At 38.1% G+C, this 17,585-nt stretch overlaps 5 non-coding genes across 5 annotated transcripts; all 5 read left to right on the top strand.

Annotated features, from left to right (window-relative positions):
• The first annotated feature begins 3,369 nt into the window (after positions 1-3,369).
• TRNAF-AAA (transfer RNA phenylalanine (anticodon AAA)) lies at positions 3,370-3,442 on the top strand. Its single transcript has one exon. It is a non-coding gene; the product is annotated as a tRNA-Phe (tRNA).
• Positions 3,443-5,697: 2,255 nt separating this feature from the next.
• TRNAF-AAA (transfer RNA phenylalanine (anticodon AAA)) lies at positions 5,698-5,770 on the top strand. Its single transcript has one exon. It is a non-coding gene; the product is annotated as a tRNA-Phe (tRNA).
• Positions 5,771-8,024: 2,254 nt separating this feature from the next.
• Positions 8,025-8,097, top strand: TRNAF-AAA (transfer RNA phenylalanine (anticodon AAA)). The gene has a single exon. It is a non-coding gene; the product is annotated as a tRNA-Phe (tRNA).
• Positions 8,098-9,187: 1,090 nt separating this feature from the next.
• Positions 9,188-9,260, top strand: TRNAF-AAA (transfer RNA phenylalanine (anticodon AAA)). The gene has a single exon. It is a non-coding gene; the product is annotated as a tRNA-Phe (tRNA).
• A 2,837-nt stretch (positions 9,261-12,097) lies between these two features.
• TRNAF-GAA (transfer RNA phenylalanine (anticodon GAA)) lies at positions 12,098-12,170 on the top strand. Its single transcript has one exon. It is a non-coding gene; the product is annotated as a tRNA-Phe (tRNA).
• The last annotated feature ends 5,415 nt before the right edge of the window (positions 12,171-17,585 follow it).

Genomic DNA, 17,585 nt, shown 5'->3' with positions numbered 1-17,585 from the left:
ACTTTTTCTCTATTCATCAAATTTTTTCTAACTGATCTACAACACAATCAATTTAACATAGACTTTGCTTTATGTCCTCCTTCTAAACTTGCTTCCACCTCTCTTACCTTCAGGTTTGACAATGAATATTTCCCATTTCATGCTTTTTTGTAAAGTAAACTCTTGTCTGCATTACCTTCCACCTCCCCTTGAATACAGATGTCAGTAGTCAGATGACATTGCTTACCTACTCATGCCAAATATATCTGGGTAATATAGTGCTAGTCCATTCAGAGTTAAAAAAACAACTACCTAACCTGGATCCCAAAACTGCTATTTGCCCATTGCACCAGTTAATTGCGGAATGATACAGGACTCCTTAAAACATATCTCTACCATATGAGGTTAAAAATCCAGGTCCTGCATCTATTTTGTTAAATGGTTTAAATTAAAGTATGAAGACCACAGCTATAAGCAGGCTGCAATAGCTCAGTTGGGAGAGCGTTAGACTGAAGATCTAAAGGTCCCTGGTTCAATCCCGGGTTTCGGCACAGTTGAGAGGTTCCTTGCTTCTAACAAAATAGGTCTTGGAATCAGCTGTAGTACTTTTTTCTCTATCAACATTTTTGTCAACTGATCTACAAAATGATCAATTCAACATAGACGTTGCTTTCTGTCCTCCTTTTAAATTTTCTTCCACCTATCTTGCCTTCAGGTTTGACTATGAATGTTTCCCATTTCGTCCTTTTTTGTAAAGTAAACTCTTGTCTGCATCACATTCCACTCCCCCTTGAACACAGATGTCAGTAGTCAGATGACATTGCTTACCTACTCATGCCAAATATATCTGGGTGATATAGTGCTAGTCCATTCAGAGTTAAAAAAACAACTACCTAACCTGGATCCCAAAAATGCTATTTACCCATTGCACCAGTTAACTGCGGAATGATACAGGACTCCTTAAAACATATCTCTACCATATGAGGTTAAAAATCCAGGTCCTGCATCTATTTTGTTTAATGGTTCAAATTAAAGTATGAAGACCCCAGCTATCAGAAGGCTGAAATAGCTCAGTTGGGAGAGCGTTAGTCTGAAGATCTAAAGGTCCCTGGTTCAATCCCGGGTTTCAGCACAGTTGAGAGGTTCCTTGCTTCTAACAAAATAGGTCTTGGAATCAGCTGTAGTACTTTTTCTCTATTCATCAAATTTTTTCCAACTGATCTACAACACATTCAATTTAACATAGACTTTGCTTTATGTCCTCCTTCTAAACTTGCTTCCACCTCTCTTACCTTCAGGTTTGAGAATTAATATTTCCCATTTCATGCTTTTTTGTAAAGTAAACTCTTGTCTGCATTACCTTCCACTTCCCCTTGAACACAGATGTCAGTAGTCAGATGACATTGCTTACCTACTCATGCCAAATATATCTGGGTAATATAGTGCTAGTCCATTCAGAGTTAAAAAAACAACTACCTAACCTGGATCCCAAAAATGCTATTTACCCATTGCACCAGTTAACTTGGGAATGATACAGGACTCCTTAAAACATATCTCTACCATATGAGGTTTAAAATCCAGGTCCTGCATCTATTTTGTTAAATGGTTCAAATTAGAGTATGAAGACCCCAGTTATCAGAAGACCGAAATAGCTCAGTTGGGAGAGCGTTAGACTGAAGATCTAAAGGTCCCTGGTTCAATCATGGGTTTCGGCAAAGTTGAGAGGTTCCTTGCTTCTAACAAAATAGGTCTTGGAATCAGCTGTAGTACTTTTTCTCTATTCATCAAATTTTTTCCAACTGATCTACAACACAATCAATTTAACATAGACTTTGCTTTATGTCCTCCTTCTAATCTTGCTTCCACCTCTCTTACCTTCAGGTTTGACAATGAATATTTCCCATTTCATGCTTTTTTGTGCAGTAATCTCTTTCCTGCATTACCTTCCACTTCCCCTTGAACACATATGTCAGTAGTCAGATGACATTGCTCACCTACTCATGCCACATATTTCTGGGTAATATAGTGCTAGTCCATTCAGAGTTAAAAAAAACAACTACCTAACCTGGATCCCAAAAATGCTATTTACCCATTGCACCAGTTAGATGCGGAATGATACAGGACTCCTTAAAACATATCTCTACCATATGAGGTTAAAAATCCAGGTCCTGCATCTATTTTGTTAAATGGTTTAAATTAAAGTATGAAGACCACAGATATAAGCAGGCCGAAATAGCTCAGTTGGGAGAGCGTTAGACTGAAGATCTAAAGGTCCCTGGTTCAATCCTGGGTTTCGGCATAGTTGAGAGGTTCCTTGCTTCTAACAAAATAGATCTTGGAATCAGCTGTAGTACTTTTTTCTCTATCAACATTTTTATCAACTGATCTACAAAATGATCAATTCAACATAGACGTTGCTTTCTGTCCTCCTTTTAAACTTTCTTCCACCTATCTTGCCTTCAGGTTTGACTATGAATGTTTCCCATTTCGTCCTTTTTTGTAAAGTAAACTCTTGTCTGCATCACATTCCACTTCCCCTTGAACACAGATGTCAGTGGTCAGATGACATTGCTTACCTACTCATGCCAAATAAATCTGGGTAATATAGTGCTAGTCCATTCAGAGTTAAAAGAAACAACTACGTAACCTGGATCCCAAAAATGCTATTTACCCATTGCACCAGTTAACTGCGGAATGATACAGGACTCCTTAAACATATCTCTACCATATGAGGTTAAAAATCCAGGTCCTGCATCTATTTTGTTAAATGGTTCAAATTAAAGTATGAAGACCCCAGCTATCAGAAGGCTGAAATAGCTCAGTTGGGAGAGCGTTAGACTGAAGATCTAAAGGTCCCTGGTTCAATCCCGGGTTTCGGCACAGTTGAGAGGTTCCTTGCTTCTAACAAAATAGGTCTTGGAATCAGCTGTAGTACTTTTTCTCTATTCATCAAAGTTTTCCAACTGATCTACAACACAATCGATTTAACATAGACTTTGCTTTATGTCCTCCTTCTAAACTTGCTTCCACCTCTCTTACCTTCAGGTTTGACAATGAATATTTCCCATTTCATGCTTTTTTGTAAAGTAAACTCTTGTCTGCATTACCTTCCACTTCCCCTTGAACACAGATGTCAGTAGTCAGATGACATTGCTTACCTACTCATGCCAAATACGTCTGGGTAATATAGTGCTAGTCCATTCGGAGTAAAAAAGAAAAATGACCTAACCTGGATCCCAAAAATATTATTTACCCAATGCACCAGTTAATTGCGGAATGATACAGGACTCCTTAAAACATATCTCTACCATATGAGGTTAAAAATCCAGGTCCTGCATCTATTTCGTTAAATGGTTTAAATTAAAGTATGAAGACCACAGCTATAAGCAGGCCGAAATAGCTCAGTTGGGAGTGCGTTAGAGTAAAAATCTAAAGGTCCCTGGTTCAATCACGGGTTTTGGCACAGTTGAGAGGTTCCTTGCTTCTAACAAAATAGGTCTTGGAATCAGCTGTAGTACTTTTTTCTCTATCAACATTTTTATCAACTGATCTACAAAATGATCAATTCAACATAGACTTTGCTTTCTGTCCTCCTTTTAAACTTTCTTCCACCAATCTTGCCTTCAGGTTTGACTATGAATGTTTCCCATTTCGTCCTTTTTTGTAAAGTAAACTCTTGTCTGCATCACATTCCACTTCCCCTTGAACACAGATGTCAGTAGTCAGATGACATTGCTTACCTACTCATGCCAAATATATCTGGGTAATATAGTGCTAGTCCATTCAGAGTTAAAAAAACAACTACCTAACCTGGATCCCAAAAATGCTATTTACCCATTGCACCAGTTAACTGGGGAATGATACAGGACTCCTTAAAACATATCTCTACCATATGAGGTTTAAAATCCAGGTCCTGCATCTATTTTGTTAAATGGTTCAAAATAGAGTATGAAGACCCCAGTTATCAGAAGGCCGAAATAGCTCAGTTGGGAGAGCGATAGACTGAAGATTTAAAGGTCCCTGGTTCAATCCTGGGTTCCGGCACAGTTGATAGGTTCTTTGCTTCTGACAAAATAGGTCTTGGAATCAGCTGTAGTACTTTTTCTCTTTTCATCAAATTTTTTCCAACTGATCTACAACACAATCAATTTAACATAGACTTTGCTTTATGTCCTCCTTCTAATCTTGCTTCCACCTCTCTTACCTTCAGGTTTGACAATGAATATTTCCCATTTCATGCTTTTTTGTGCAGTAACCTCTTTACTGCATTACCTTCCATTTCCCCTTGAACACAGATGTCAGTAGTCAGATGACATTGCTTACCTACTCATGCCACATATTTCTGGGTAATATAGTGCTAGTCCGTTCAGAGTTAAAAAAAACAACTACCTAACCTGGATCCCAAAAATGCTATTTACCCATTGCACCAGTTAATTGCGGAATGATACAGGACTCCTTAAAACATATCTCTACCATATGAGGTTAAAAATCCAGGTCCTGCATCTATTTTGTTAAATGGTTTAAAGTAAAGTATGAAGACCACAGATATAAGCAGGCCGAAATAGTTCAGTTGGGTGAGCGTTAGACTGAAGATCTAAAGGTCCCTGGTTCAATCCCGGGTTTCGGCACAGTTGAGAGGTTCCTTGCTTCTAACAAAATAGGTATTGGAATCAGCTGTAGTACTTTTTTCTCTATCAACATTTTTATCAACTGATCTACAAAATGATCAATTCAACATAGACGTTGCTTTCTGTCCTCCTTTTAAACTTTCTTCCACCTATCTTGCCTTCAGGTTTGACTATGAATGTTTCCCATTTCGTCCTTTTTTGTAAAGTAAACTCTTGTCTGCATCACATTCCACTTCCCCTTGAACACAGATGTCAGTGGTCAGATGACATTGCTTACCTACTCATGCCAAATATATCTGGGTAATATAGTGCTAGTCCATTCAGAGTTAAAAGAAACAACTACGTAACCTGGATCCCAATAATGCTATTTACCCATTGCACCAGTTAACTGCGGAATGATACAGGACTCCTTAAACATATCTCTACCATATGAGGTTAAAAATCAAGGTCCTGCATCTATTTTGTTAAATGGTTCAAATTAAAGTATGAAGACCCCAGCTATCAGAAGGCTGAAATAGCTCAGTTGGGAGAGCGTTAGACTGAAGATCTAAAGGTCCCTGGTTCAATCCCGGGTTTCGGCACAGCTGAGAGGTTCCTTGCTTCTAACAAAATAGGTCTTGGAATCAGCTGTAGTACTTTTTCTCTATTCATCAAAGTTTTCCAACTGATCTACAATACAATCGATTTAACATAGACTTTGCTTTATGTCCTCCTTCTAAACTTGCTTCCACCTCTCTTACCTTCAGGTTTGACAATGAATATTTGCCATTTCGTGCTTTTTTGTAAAGTAAACTCTTGTCTGCATTACCTTCCACTTCCCCTTGAACACAGATGTCAGTAGTCAGATGACATTGCTTACCTACTCATGCCAAATACGTCTGGGTAATATAGTGCTAGTCCATTCGGAGTTAAAAAAAAAATGACCTAACCTGGATCCCAAAAATATTATTTACCCATTGCACCAGTTAATTGCGGAATGATACAGGACTCCTTAAAACATATCTCTACCATATGAGGTTAAAAATCCAGGTCCTGCATCTATTTCGTTAAATGGTTTAAATTAAAGTATGAAGAACACAGCTATAAGCAGGCTGAAATAGCTCAGTTGGGAGAGCGTTAGAGTAAAAATCTAAAGGTCCCTGGTTCAATCACGGGTTTTGGCACAGTTGAGAGGTTCCTTGCTTCTAACAAAATAGGTCTTGGAATCAGCTGTAGTACTTTTTTCTCTATCAACATTTTTATCAACTGATCTACAAAATGATCAATTCAACATAGACTTTGCTTTCTGTCCTCCTTTTAAACTTTCTTCCACCTATCTTGCCTTCAGGTTTGACTATGAATGTTTCCCATTTCGTCCTTTTTTGTAAAGTAAACTCTTGTCTGCATCACATTCCACTTCCCCTTGAACACAGATGTCAGTAGTCAGATGACATTGCTTACCTACTCATGCCAAATATATCTGGGTAATATAGTGCTAGTCCATTCAGAGTTAAAAAAACAACTACCTAACCTGGATCCCAAAAATGCTATTTACCCATTGCACCAGTTAACTGGGGAATGATACAGGACTCCTTAAAACATATCTCTACCATATGAGGTTTAAAATCCAGGTCCTGCATCTATTTTGTTAAATGGTTTAAATTAAAGTATGAAGACTACAGCTAGCAGGAGGCAGAAATAGCTCAGTTGGGAGAGCGTTAGACTGAAGATCTAAAGGTCCCTGGTTTAATCCCGGGTTTCGGCACTGTTGAGAGGTTCCTTGCTTCTCACAAAGGAAGTCTTGGAATCAGCTGTAGTACTTTTTTCTCTATCAACATTTTTATCAACTGATCCACAAAATGATCAATTCAACATAGACTTTGCTTTCTGTCCTCCTTTTAAACTTTCTTCCACCTATCTTTCCTTCAGGTTTGACTATGAATGTTTCCCATTTCGTCCTTTTTTGTAAAGTAAACTCTTGTCTGCATCACATTCCACTTCCCCTTGAACACAGATGTCAGTAGTCAGATGACATTGCTTACCTACTCATGCCAAATATATCTGGGTAATATAATGATAGTCCATTCAGAGTTAAAAAAACAACTACCTAACCTGGATCCCCAAAATGCTATTTACCCATTGCACCAGTTAACTGGGGAATGATACAGGACTCCTTAAAACATATCTCTACCATATGAGGTTAAAAATCCAGGTCCTGCATCTATTTTGTTAAATGGTTCAAATTAAAGTATGAAGACCTCAGCTATCAGAAGGCCAAAATAGTTCAGTTGGGAGAGCGTTAGACTGAAGATCTAAAGGTCCCTGGTTCAATCCCGGGTTTCGGCACAGTTGAGAGGTTCCTTGCTTCTAACAAAATAGGTCTTGGAATCAGCTGTAGTACTTTTTCTCTATTCATTAAATTTTTTCTAACTGATCTACAACACAATCAATTTAACATAGACTTTGCTTTATGTCCTCCTTCTAAACTTGCTTCCACCTCTCTTACCTTCAGGTTTGACAATGAATATTTCCCATTTCATGCTTTTTTGTAAAGTAAACTCTTGTCTGCATTACCTTCCACCTCCCCTTGAATACAGATGTCAGTAGTCAGATGACATTGCTTACCTACTCATGCCAAATATATCTGGGTAATATAGTGCTAGTCCATTCAGAGTTAAAAAAACAACTACCTAACCTGGATCCCAAAACTGCTATTTGCCCATTGCACCAGTTAATTGCGGAATGATACAGGACTCCTTAAAACATATCTCTACCATATGAGGTTAAAAATCCAGGTCCTGCATCTATTTTGTTAAATGGTTTAAATTAAAGTATGAAGACCACAGCTATAAGCAGGCTGCAATAGCTCAGTTGGGAGAGCGTTAGACTGAAGATCTAAAGGTCCCTTGTTCAATCCCGGGTTTCGGCACAGTTGAGAGGTTCCTTGCTTCTAGCAAAATAGGTCTTGGAATCAGCTGTAGTACTTTTTCTCTATTCATCAAATTTTTTCCAACTGATCTACAACACAATCAATTTAACATAGACTTTGCTTTATATCCTCCTTCTAAACTTGCTTCCACCTCTCTTACCTTCAGGTTTGACAATGAATATTTCCCATTTCATGCTTTTATGTAAAGTAAACTCTTGTCTGCATTACCTTCCACTTCCCCTTGAACACAGATGTCAGTAGTCAGCTGACATTGCTTACCTACTCATGCCAAATATATCTGGGTAATATAGTGCTAGTCCATTCAGAGTTAAAAAAACAACTACCTAACCTGGATCCCAAAAATGCTATTTACCCATTGCACCAGTTAATTGCGGAATGATACAGGACTCCTTAAAACATATCTCACCATATGAGGTTAAAAATCCAGGTCCTGCATCTATTTTGTTAAATGGTTTAAATTAAAGTATGAAGACCACAGCTATAAGCAGGCCGAAATAGCTAAGTTGGGAGAGCGTTAGACTAAAGATCTAAAGGTCCCTGGTTCAATCCCGGGTTTCGGCACAGTTGAGAGGTTCCTTGCTTCTAACAAAATAGGTCTTGGAATCAGCTGTAGTACTTTTTTCTCTATCAACATTTTTATCAACTGATCCACAAAATGATCAATTCAACATAGACTTTGCTTTCTGTCCTCCTTTTAAACTTTCTTCCACCTATCTTGCCTTCAGGTTTGACAATGAATGTTTCCCATTTCGTCCTTTTTTGTAAAGTAAACTCTTGTCTGCATCACATTCCACTTCCCCTTGAACACAGATGTCAGTAGTCAGATGACATTGCTTACCTACTCATGCCAAATATATCTGGGTAATATAGTGCTAGTCCATTCAGAGTTAAAAAAACAACTACCTAACCTGGATCCCAAAAATGCTATTTACCCATTGCACCAGTTAACTGGGGAATGATACAGGACTCCTTAAAACATATCTCTACCATATGAGGTTAAAAATCCAGGTCCTGCATCTATTTTGTTAAATGGTTCAAATTAAAGTATGAAGACCACAGCTATCAGAAGGCCGAAATAGCTCAGTTGGGAGAGCGTTAGACTGAAGATCTAAAGGTCCCTTGTTCAATCCCGGGTTTCGGCCCAGTTGAGAGGTTCCTTGCTTCTAGCAAAATAGGTCTTGGAATCAGCTGTAGTACTTTTTCTCTATTCATCAAATTTTTTCCAACTGATCTACAACACAATCAATTGAACATAGACTTTGCTTTATATCCTCCTTCTAAACTTGCTTCCACCTCTCTTACCTTCAGGTTTGACAATGAATATTTCCCATTTCATGCTTTTTTATAAAGTAAACTCTTGTCTGCATTACCTTTCACTTCCCCTTGAACACAGATGTCAGTAGTCAGATGACATTGCTTACCTACTCATGCCAAATATATCTGGGTAATATAGTGCTAGTCCATTCAGAGTTAAAAAAACAACTACCTAACCTGGATCCCAAAAATGCTATTTACCCATTGCACCAGTTAATTGCGGAATGATACAGGACTCCTTAAAACATATCTCACCATATGAGGTTAAACATCCAGGTCCTGCATCTATTTTGTTAAATGGTTTAAATTAAAGTATGAAGACCACAGCTATAAGCAGGCCGAAATAGCTAAGTTGGGAGAGCGTTACACTAAAGATCTAAAGGTCCCTGGTTCAATCCCGGGTTTCGGCACAGTTGAGAGGTTCCTTGCTTCTAACAAAATAGGTCTTGGAATCAGCTGTAGTTCTTATTTCTCTATCAACATTTTTATCAACTGATCCACAAAATGATCAATTCAACATAGACTTTGCTTTCTGTCCTCCTTTTAAACTTTCTTCCACCTATCTTGCCTTCAGGTTTGACTATGAATGTTTCCCATTTCGTCCTTTTTTGTAAAGTAAACTCTTGTCTGCATCACATTCCACTTCCCCTTGAACACAGATGTCAGTAGTCAGATGACATTGCTTACCTACTCATGCCAAATATATCTGGGTGATATAGTGCTAGTCCATTCAGAGTTAAAAAAACAACTACCTAACCTGGATCCCAAAAATGCTATTTACCCATTGCACCAGTTAACTGCGGAATGATGCAGGACTCCTTAAAACATATCTCTACCATATGAGGTTAAAAATCCAGGTCCTGCATCTATTTTGTTAAATGGTTCAAATTAAAGTATGAAGACCCCAGATATCAGAAGGCTGAAATAGCTCAGTTGTTAGAGCGTTAGACTGAAGATCTAAAGGTCCCTGGTTCAATCCCGGGTTTCGGCACAGTTGAGAGGTTCCTTGCTTCTAACAAAATAGGTCTTTGAATCAGCTGTAGTACTGTGTCTCTATTCATCAAATTTTTTCCAACTGATCTACAACACAATCAATTTAACATAGATTTTGCTTTATGTCCTCCTTCTAAACTTGCTTCCACCTCTCTTACCTTCAGGTTTGACAATGAATATTTCCCATTTCATGCTTTTTTGTAAAGTAAACTCTTGTCTGCATTACCTTCCACTTCCCCTTGAACACAGATGTCAGTAGTCAGATGACATTGCTTACCTACTCATGCCAAATACGTCTGGGTAATATAGTGCTAGTCCATTCGGAGTTAAAAAAAAATGACCTAACCTGGATCCCAAAAATATTATTTACCCATTGCACCAGTTAACTGCTGAATGATACAGGACTCCTTAAAACATATCTCTAACATATAAGGTCAAATATCCAGGTCATGCATCCATTTAGTTAAATGGTTCAAATCAAAGTATGAAGACTACAGCTAGCAGCAGGCCGAAATAGCTCAGTTGGGAGAGCGTTAGACTGAAGATCTAAAGGTCCCTGATTAAATCCCGGGTTTCGGCACTGTTGAGAGGTTCCTTGTTTCTCACAAAGTAAGTCTTGGAATCAGCTGTAGTACTTTTTTCTCTATCAACATTTTTATCAACTGATCTACAAAACGATCAATTCAACATAGACGTTGCTTTCTGTCCTCCTTTTAAAATTTCTTCCACCTATCTTGCCTTCAGGTTTGACTATGAATGTTTCCCATTTCGTCCTTTTTTGTAAAGTAAACTCTTGTCTGCATCACATTCCACTTCCCCTTGAACACAGATGTCAGTAGTCAGATGACATTGCTTACCTACTCATGGCAAATATATCTGGGTAATATAGTGCTAGTCCATTCAGAGTTAAAAAAACAACTACCTAACCTGGATCCCAAAAATGCTATTTACCCATTGCACCAGTTAACTGCGGAATGATACAGGACTCCTTAAAACATATCTCTACCATATGAGGTTAAAAATCCAGGTCCTGCATCTATTTTGTTAAATGGTTCAAATTAAAGTATGAAGACCCCAGCTATCAGAAGGCCGAAATAGCTCAGTTGGGAGAGCATTAGACTGAAGATCTAAAGGTCCCTGGTTCAATCCCGGGTTTTGGCACAGTTGAGAGGTTCCTTGCTTCTAATAAAATAGGTCTTGGAATCAGCTGTAGTACTTTTTCTCTATTCATCAAATTTTTTCCAACTGATCTACAACACAATCAATTTAACATAGACTTTGCTTTATGTCCTCCTTCTAAACTTGCTTCCACCTCTCTTACCTTCAGGTTTGACAATGAATATTTCCCATTTCATGCTTTTTTGTAAAGTAAACTCTTGTCTGCATTACCTTCCACTTCCCCTTGAACACAGATGTCAGTAGTCAGATGACATTGCTTACCTACTCATGCCAAATACGTCTGGGTAATATAGTGCTAGTCCATTCGGAGTTAAAAAAAAAAAATGACCTAACTTGGATCCCAAAAATATTATTTACCCATTGCACCAGTTAACTGCTGAATGATACAGGACTCCTTAAAACATATCTCTACCATATGAGGTTAAAAATCCAGGTCCTGCATCTATTTTGTTAAATGGTTCAAATTAAAGTATGAAGACCCCAGCTATCAGAAGGCAGAAATAGCTCATTTGGGAGAGCATTAGACTGAAGATCTAAAGGTCCCTGGTTCTATCCCGGGTTTCGGCACAGTTGAGAGGTTCCTTGCTTCTAACAAAATAGGTCTTGGAATCAGCTGTAGTACTTTTTTCTCTATCAACATTTTTATGTACTGATCTACAAAATGATCAATTCAACATAGACTTTGCTTTCTATCCTCCTTTTAAACTTTCTTCCACCTATCTTGCCTTCAGGTTTGACTATGAATGTTTCCCATTTCGTCCTTTTTTGTAAAGTAAACTCTTGTCTGCATCACATTCTACTTCCCCTTGAACATAGATGTCAGTAGGCAGATGACATTGTTTACCTACTCATGCTAAATATATCTGGGTAATATAGTGCTAGTCCATTCAGAGTTAAAAAAACAACTACCTAACCTGGATCCCAAAAATACTATTTACCCATTGCACCAGTTAACTGGGGAATGATACAGGACTCCTTAAAACATATCTCTACCATATGAGGTTAAAAATCCAGGTCCTGCATCTATTTTGTTAAATGGTTCAAATTAAAGTATGAAGAACCGAACTATCAGAAGGCCGAAATAGCTCAGTTGGGAGAGCGTTAGACTGAAGATCTAAAGGTCCCTGGTTCAATCCCGGGTTTCGGCACAGTCGAGACGTTCCTTGCTTCTAACAAAATAGGTCTTGGAATCAGCTGTAGTACTTTTTTCTCTATCAACATTTGTATCAACTGATCTACAAAATGATCAATTCAACATAGACTTTGCTTTCTGTCCTCCTTTTAAACTTTCTTCCACCTATCTTGCCTTCAGGTTTGACTATGAATGTTTCCCATTTCGTCCTTTTTTGTAAAGTAAACTCTTGTCTGCATCACATTCAACTTCCCCTTGAACACAGATGTCAGTAGTCAGATGACATTGCTTACCTACTCATGCCAAATATATCTGGGTAATATAGTGCTAGTCCATTCAGAGTTAAAAAAAACAACTACCTAACCTGGATCCCAAAAATGCTATTTACCCATTGCACCAGTTAACTGGGGAATGATACAGGACTCCTTAAAACATATCTCTACCATATGAGGTTAAAAACCCAGGTCCTGCATCTATTTTGTTAAATGGTTCAAATTAAAGTATGAAGACCACAGATACCAGCAGGCCGAAATAGCTCAGTTGGGAGAGTGTTAGACTGAAGATCTAAAGGTCCCTGGTTCAATCCTGGGTTTCGGCACTGTTGAGAGGTTCTTTGCTTCTAACAAAATAGGTCTTGGAATCAGCTGTAGTCCTTTTTCTGTATTCATCAAATGTTTTCCAACTGATCTACAATACAATCAATTTAACATAGACTTTGCTTTCTGTCCTCCTTCTAGACTTGTTTCCACCTCTCTTGCCTTCAGGTTTGACTATGAATGTTTCCCATGTCATGCTTTTTTGTAAAGTAAACTCTGGTCTGCATTACCTTCCACTTCCCCTTGAACACAGATGTCAGTGTTCAGATGACATTGCTTACATACTCAGGCAAAATACGTCTGGGTAATATAGTGCTAGTCCATTCGGAGTTAAAAAAAAAATGACCTAACCTGGATCCCAAAAATAGTATTTACCCATTGCACCAGTTAACTGCTGAATGATACAGGACTCCTTAAAACATATCTCTAACCTATAAGGTCAAATATCCAGATCATGCATCTATTTTGTTAAATGGCTCAAATCAAAGTATGAAGACTACAGCTAGCAGGAGGCCGAAATAGCTCAGTTGGAAGAGCGTTAGACTGAAGATCTAAAGGTCCCGGGTTTCGGCACAGTTGAGAGGTTCCTTGCTTCTAACAAAATAGGTCTTGGAATCAGCTGTAGTACTTTTTTCTCTATCAACATTTTTATCAACTGATCTACAAAATGATCAATTCAACATAGACTTTGCTTTATGTCCTCCTTTTAAACTTTCTTCCACCTATCTTGCCTTCAGGTTTGACTATGAATGTTTCCCATTTCATCCTTTTTTGTAAAGTAAACTCTTGTCTGCATCACATTCCACTTCCCCTTGAACACAGATGTCAGTAGTCAGATGACATTGCTTACCTACTCATGCCAAATATATCTGGGTGATATAGTGCTAGTCCATTCAGAGTTAAAAAAACAACTACCTAACCTGGATCCCAAAAATGCTATTTACCCATTGCACCAGTTAACTGCGGAATGATACAGGACTCCTTAAAACATATCTCTACCATATGAGGTTAAAAATTCAGGTCCTGCATCTATTTTGTTAAATGGTTCAAATTAAAGTATGAAGACCCCAGCTATCAGAAGGCTGAAATAGCTCAGGTGGGAGAGCGTTAGACTGAAGATCTAAAGGTCCCTGGTTCAATCCCGGGTTTCGCCACAGTTGAGAGGTTCCTTGCTTCTAACAAAATAGGTCTTGGAATCAGCTGTAATACTGTTTCTCTATTCATCAAATTTTTTCCAACTGATCTACAACACAATCAATTTAACATAGACTTTGCTTTATGTCCTCCTTCTAAACTTGCTTCCACCTCTCTTACCTTCAGGTTTGACAATGAATATTTCCCATTTCATGCTTTTTTGTAAAGTAAACTCTTGTCTACATTACCTTCCTCTTCCCCTTGAACACAGATGTCAGTAGTCAGATGACATTGCTTACCTACTCATGCCAAATATATCTGGGTAATATAGTGCTAGTCCATTCAGAGTTAAAAAAACAACTACCTAACCTGGATCCCAAAAATGCTATTTACCCATTGCACCAGTTAACTGCGTAATGATACAGGACTCCTTAAAACATATCTCTACCATATGAGGTTAAAAATCCAGGTCCTGCATCTATTTTGTTAAATGGTTTAAATTAAAGTATGAAGACCACAGCTATAAGCAGGCCGAAATAGCTCAGTTGGGAGAGCGTTAGACTGAAGATCTAAAGGTCTCTGGTTCAACCCCGGGTTTCGGCACAGTTGAGAGGTTCCTTGCTTCTAACAAAATAGGTCTTGGAATCAGCTGTAGTACTTTTTCTCTATTCATCAAATTCTTTCCAACTGATCTACAACACAATCAATTTAACATAGACTTTGCTTTATGTCCTCCTTCTAAACTTGCTTCCACCTCTCTTACCTTCAGGTTTGACAATGAATATTTCCCAATTCATGCTTTTTTGTAAAGTAAACTCTTGTCTGCATTACCTTCCTCTTCCCCTTGAACACAGATGTCAGTAGTCAGATGACATTGCTTACCTACTCATGCCAAATATATCTGGGTAATATAGTGCTAGTCCATTCAAAGTTAAAAAAACAACTACCTAACCTGGATCCCAAAAATGCTATTTACCCATTGCACCAGTTAATTGCGTAATGATACAGGACTCCTTAAAACATATCTCTACCATATGAGGTTAAAAATCCAGGTCCTGCATCTATTTTGTTAAATGGTTTAAATTAAAGTATGAAGACCACAGCTATAAGCAGGCCGAAATAGCTCAGTTGGGAGAGCGTTAGACTGAAGATCTAAAGGTCTCTGGTTCAATCCTGGGTTTCGGCACAGTTGAGAGGTTCCTTGCTTCTAACAAAATAGGTCTTGGAATCAGCTGTAGTACTTTTTCTCTATTCATCAAATTTTTTCCAACTGATCTACAACACAATCAATTTAACATAGACTTTGCTTTATGTCCTCATTCTAAACTTGCTTCGACCTCTCTTACCTTCAGGTTTGACAATGAATATTTCCCATTTCATGCTTTTTTGTAAAGTAAACTTTTGTCTGCATTACCTTCCACTTCCCCTTGAACACAGATGTCAGTAGTCAGATGACATTGCTTACCTACTCATGCCAAATACGTCTGGGTAATATAGTGCTAGTCCATTCGGAGTTAAAAAAAAAAAATGACCTAACTTGGATCCCAAAAATATTATTTACCCATTGCACCAGTTAACTGCTGAATGATACAGGACTCCTTAAAACATATCTCTAACATATAAGGTCAAATATCCAGGTCATGCATCCATTTAGTTAAATGGTTCAAATCAAAGTATGAAGACTACAGCTAGCAGCAGGCCGAAATAGCTCAGTTGGGAGAGCGTTAGACTGAAGATCTAAAGGTCCCTGATTAAATCCCGGGTTTCGGCACTGTTGAGAGGTTCCTTGTTTCTCACAAAGTAAGTCTTGGAATCAGCTGTAGTACTTTTTTCTCTATCAACATTTTTATCAACTGATCTACAAAACGATCAATTCAACATAGACGTTGCTTTCTGTCCTCCTTTTAAAATTTCTTCCACCTATCTTGCCTTCAGGTTTGACTATGAATGTTTCCCATTTCGTCCTTTTTTGTAAAGTAAACTCTTGTCTGCATCACATTCCACTTCCCCTTGAACACAGATGTCAGTAGTCAGATGACATTGCTTACCTACTCATGGCAAATATATCTGGGTAATATAGTGCTAGTCCATTCAGAGTTAAAAAAACAACTACCTAACCTGGATCCCAAAAATGCTATTTACCCATTGCACCAGTTAACTGCGGAATGATACAGGACTCCTTAAAACATATCTCTACCATATGAGGTTAAAAATCCAGGTCCTGCATCTATTTTGTTAAATGGTTCAAATTAAAGTATGAAGACCCCAGCTATCAGAAGGCCGAAATAGCTCAGTTGGGAGAGCATTAGACTGAAGATCTAAAGGTCCCTGGTTCAATCCCGGGTTTTGGCACAGTTGAGAGGTTCCTTGCTTCTAATAAAATAGGTCTTGGAATCAGCTGTAGTACTTTTTCTCTATTCATCAAATTTTTTCCAACTGATCTACAACACAATCAATTTAACATAGACTTTGCTTTATGTCCTCCTTCTAAACTTGCTTCCACCTCTCTTACCTTCAGGTTTGACAATGAATATTTCCCATTTCATGCTTTTTTGTAAAGTAAACTCTTGTCTGCATTACCTTCCACTTCCCCTTGAACACAGATGTCAGTAGTCAGATGACATTGCTTACCTACTCATGCCAAATACGTCTGGGTAATATAGTGCTAGTCCATTCGGAGTTAAAAAAAAAAAATGACCTAACTTGGATCCCAAAAATATTATTTACCCATTGCACCAGTTAACTGCTGAATGATACAGGACTCCTTAAAACATATCTCTAACATATAAGGTCAAATATCCAGGTCATGCATCTATTTAGTTAAATGGTTCAAATCAAAGTATGAAGACTACAGCTAGCAGCAGGCCGAAATAGCTCAGTTGGGAGAGCGTTAGACTGAAGATCTAAACGTCCCTGGTTCAATCCCGGTTTTCGGCACAGTTGAGAGGTTCCTTGCTTCTAACAAAATAAGTCTTGGAATCAGCTGTAGTACTTTTTCTCTATTCATCAAATTTTTTCCAACTGATCTACAACACAATCAATTTAACATAGACTTTGCTTTATGTCCTCCTTCTAAACTTGCTTCCACCTATCTTACCTTCAGGTTTGACAATGACTATTTCCCATTTTATGCTTTTTTGTAAAGTAAACTCTTGTCTGCATTACCTTCCACTTCCCCTTGAACACAGATGTCAGTAGTCAGATGACATTGCTTACCTACTCATGCCAAATATATCTGGGTAATATAGTGCTAGTCCATTCAGAGTTAAAAAAACAACTACCTAACCTGGATCCCAAAAATGCTATTTACCCATTGCACCAGTTAATTGCAGAATGATACAGGACTCCTTAAAACATATCTCTACCATATGAGGTTAAAAATCCAGGTCCTGCATCTATTTTGTTAAATGGTTCAAATTAAAGTATGAAGACCCCAGCTATCAGAAGGCAGAAATAGCTCATTTGGGAGAGCATTAGACTGAAGATCTAAAGGTCCCTGGTTCTATCCCGGGTTTCGGCACAGTTGAGAGGTTCCTTGCTTCTAACAAAATAGGTCTTGGAATCAGCTGTAGTACTTTTTTCTCTATCAACATTTTTATGTACTGATCTACAAAATGATCAATTCAACATAGACTTTGCTTTCTATCCTCCTTTTAAACTTTCTTCCACCTATCTTGCCTTCAGGTTTGACTATGAATGTT

This window comes from Lissotriton vulgaris, chromosome 8 (genome assembly GCF_964263255.1).
Source record: "Lissotriton vulgaris chromosome 8, aLisVul1.2, whole genome shotgun sequence".
NCBI classification, from domain to species: domain Eukaryota; kingdom Metazoa; phylum Chordata; class Amphibia; order Caudata; family Salamandridae; genus Lissotriton; species Lissotriton vulgaris.
The sequence above is the reverse complement of the archived record's forward strand: the minus strand, read 5'-3'. Positions and strand labels throughout refer to the sequence as shown.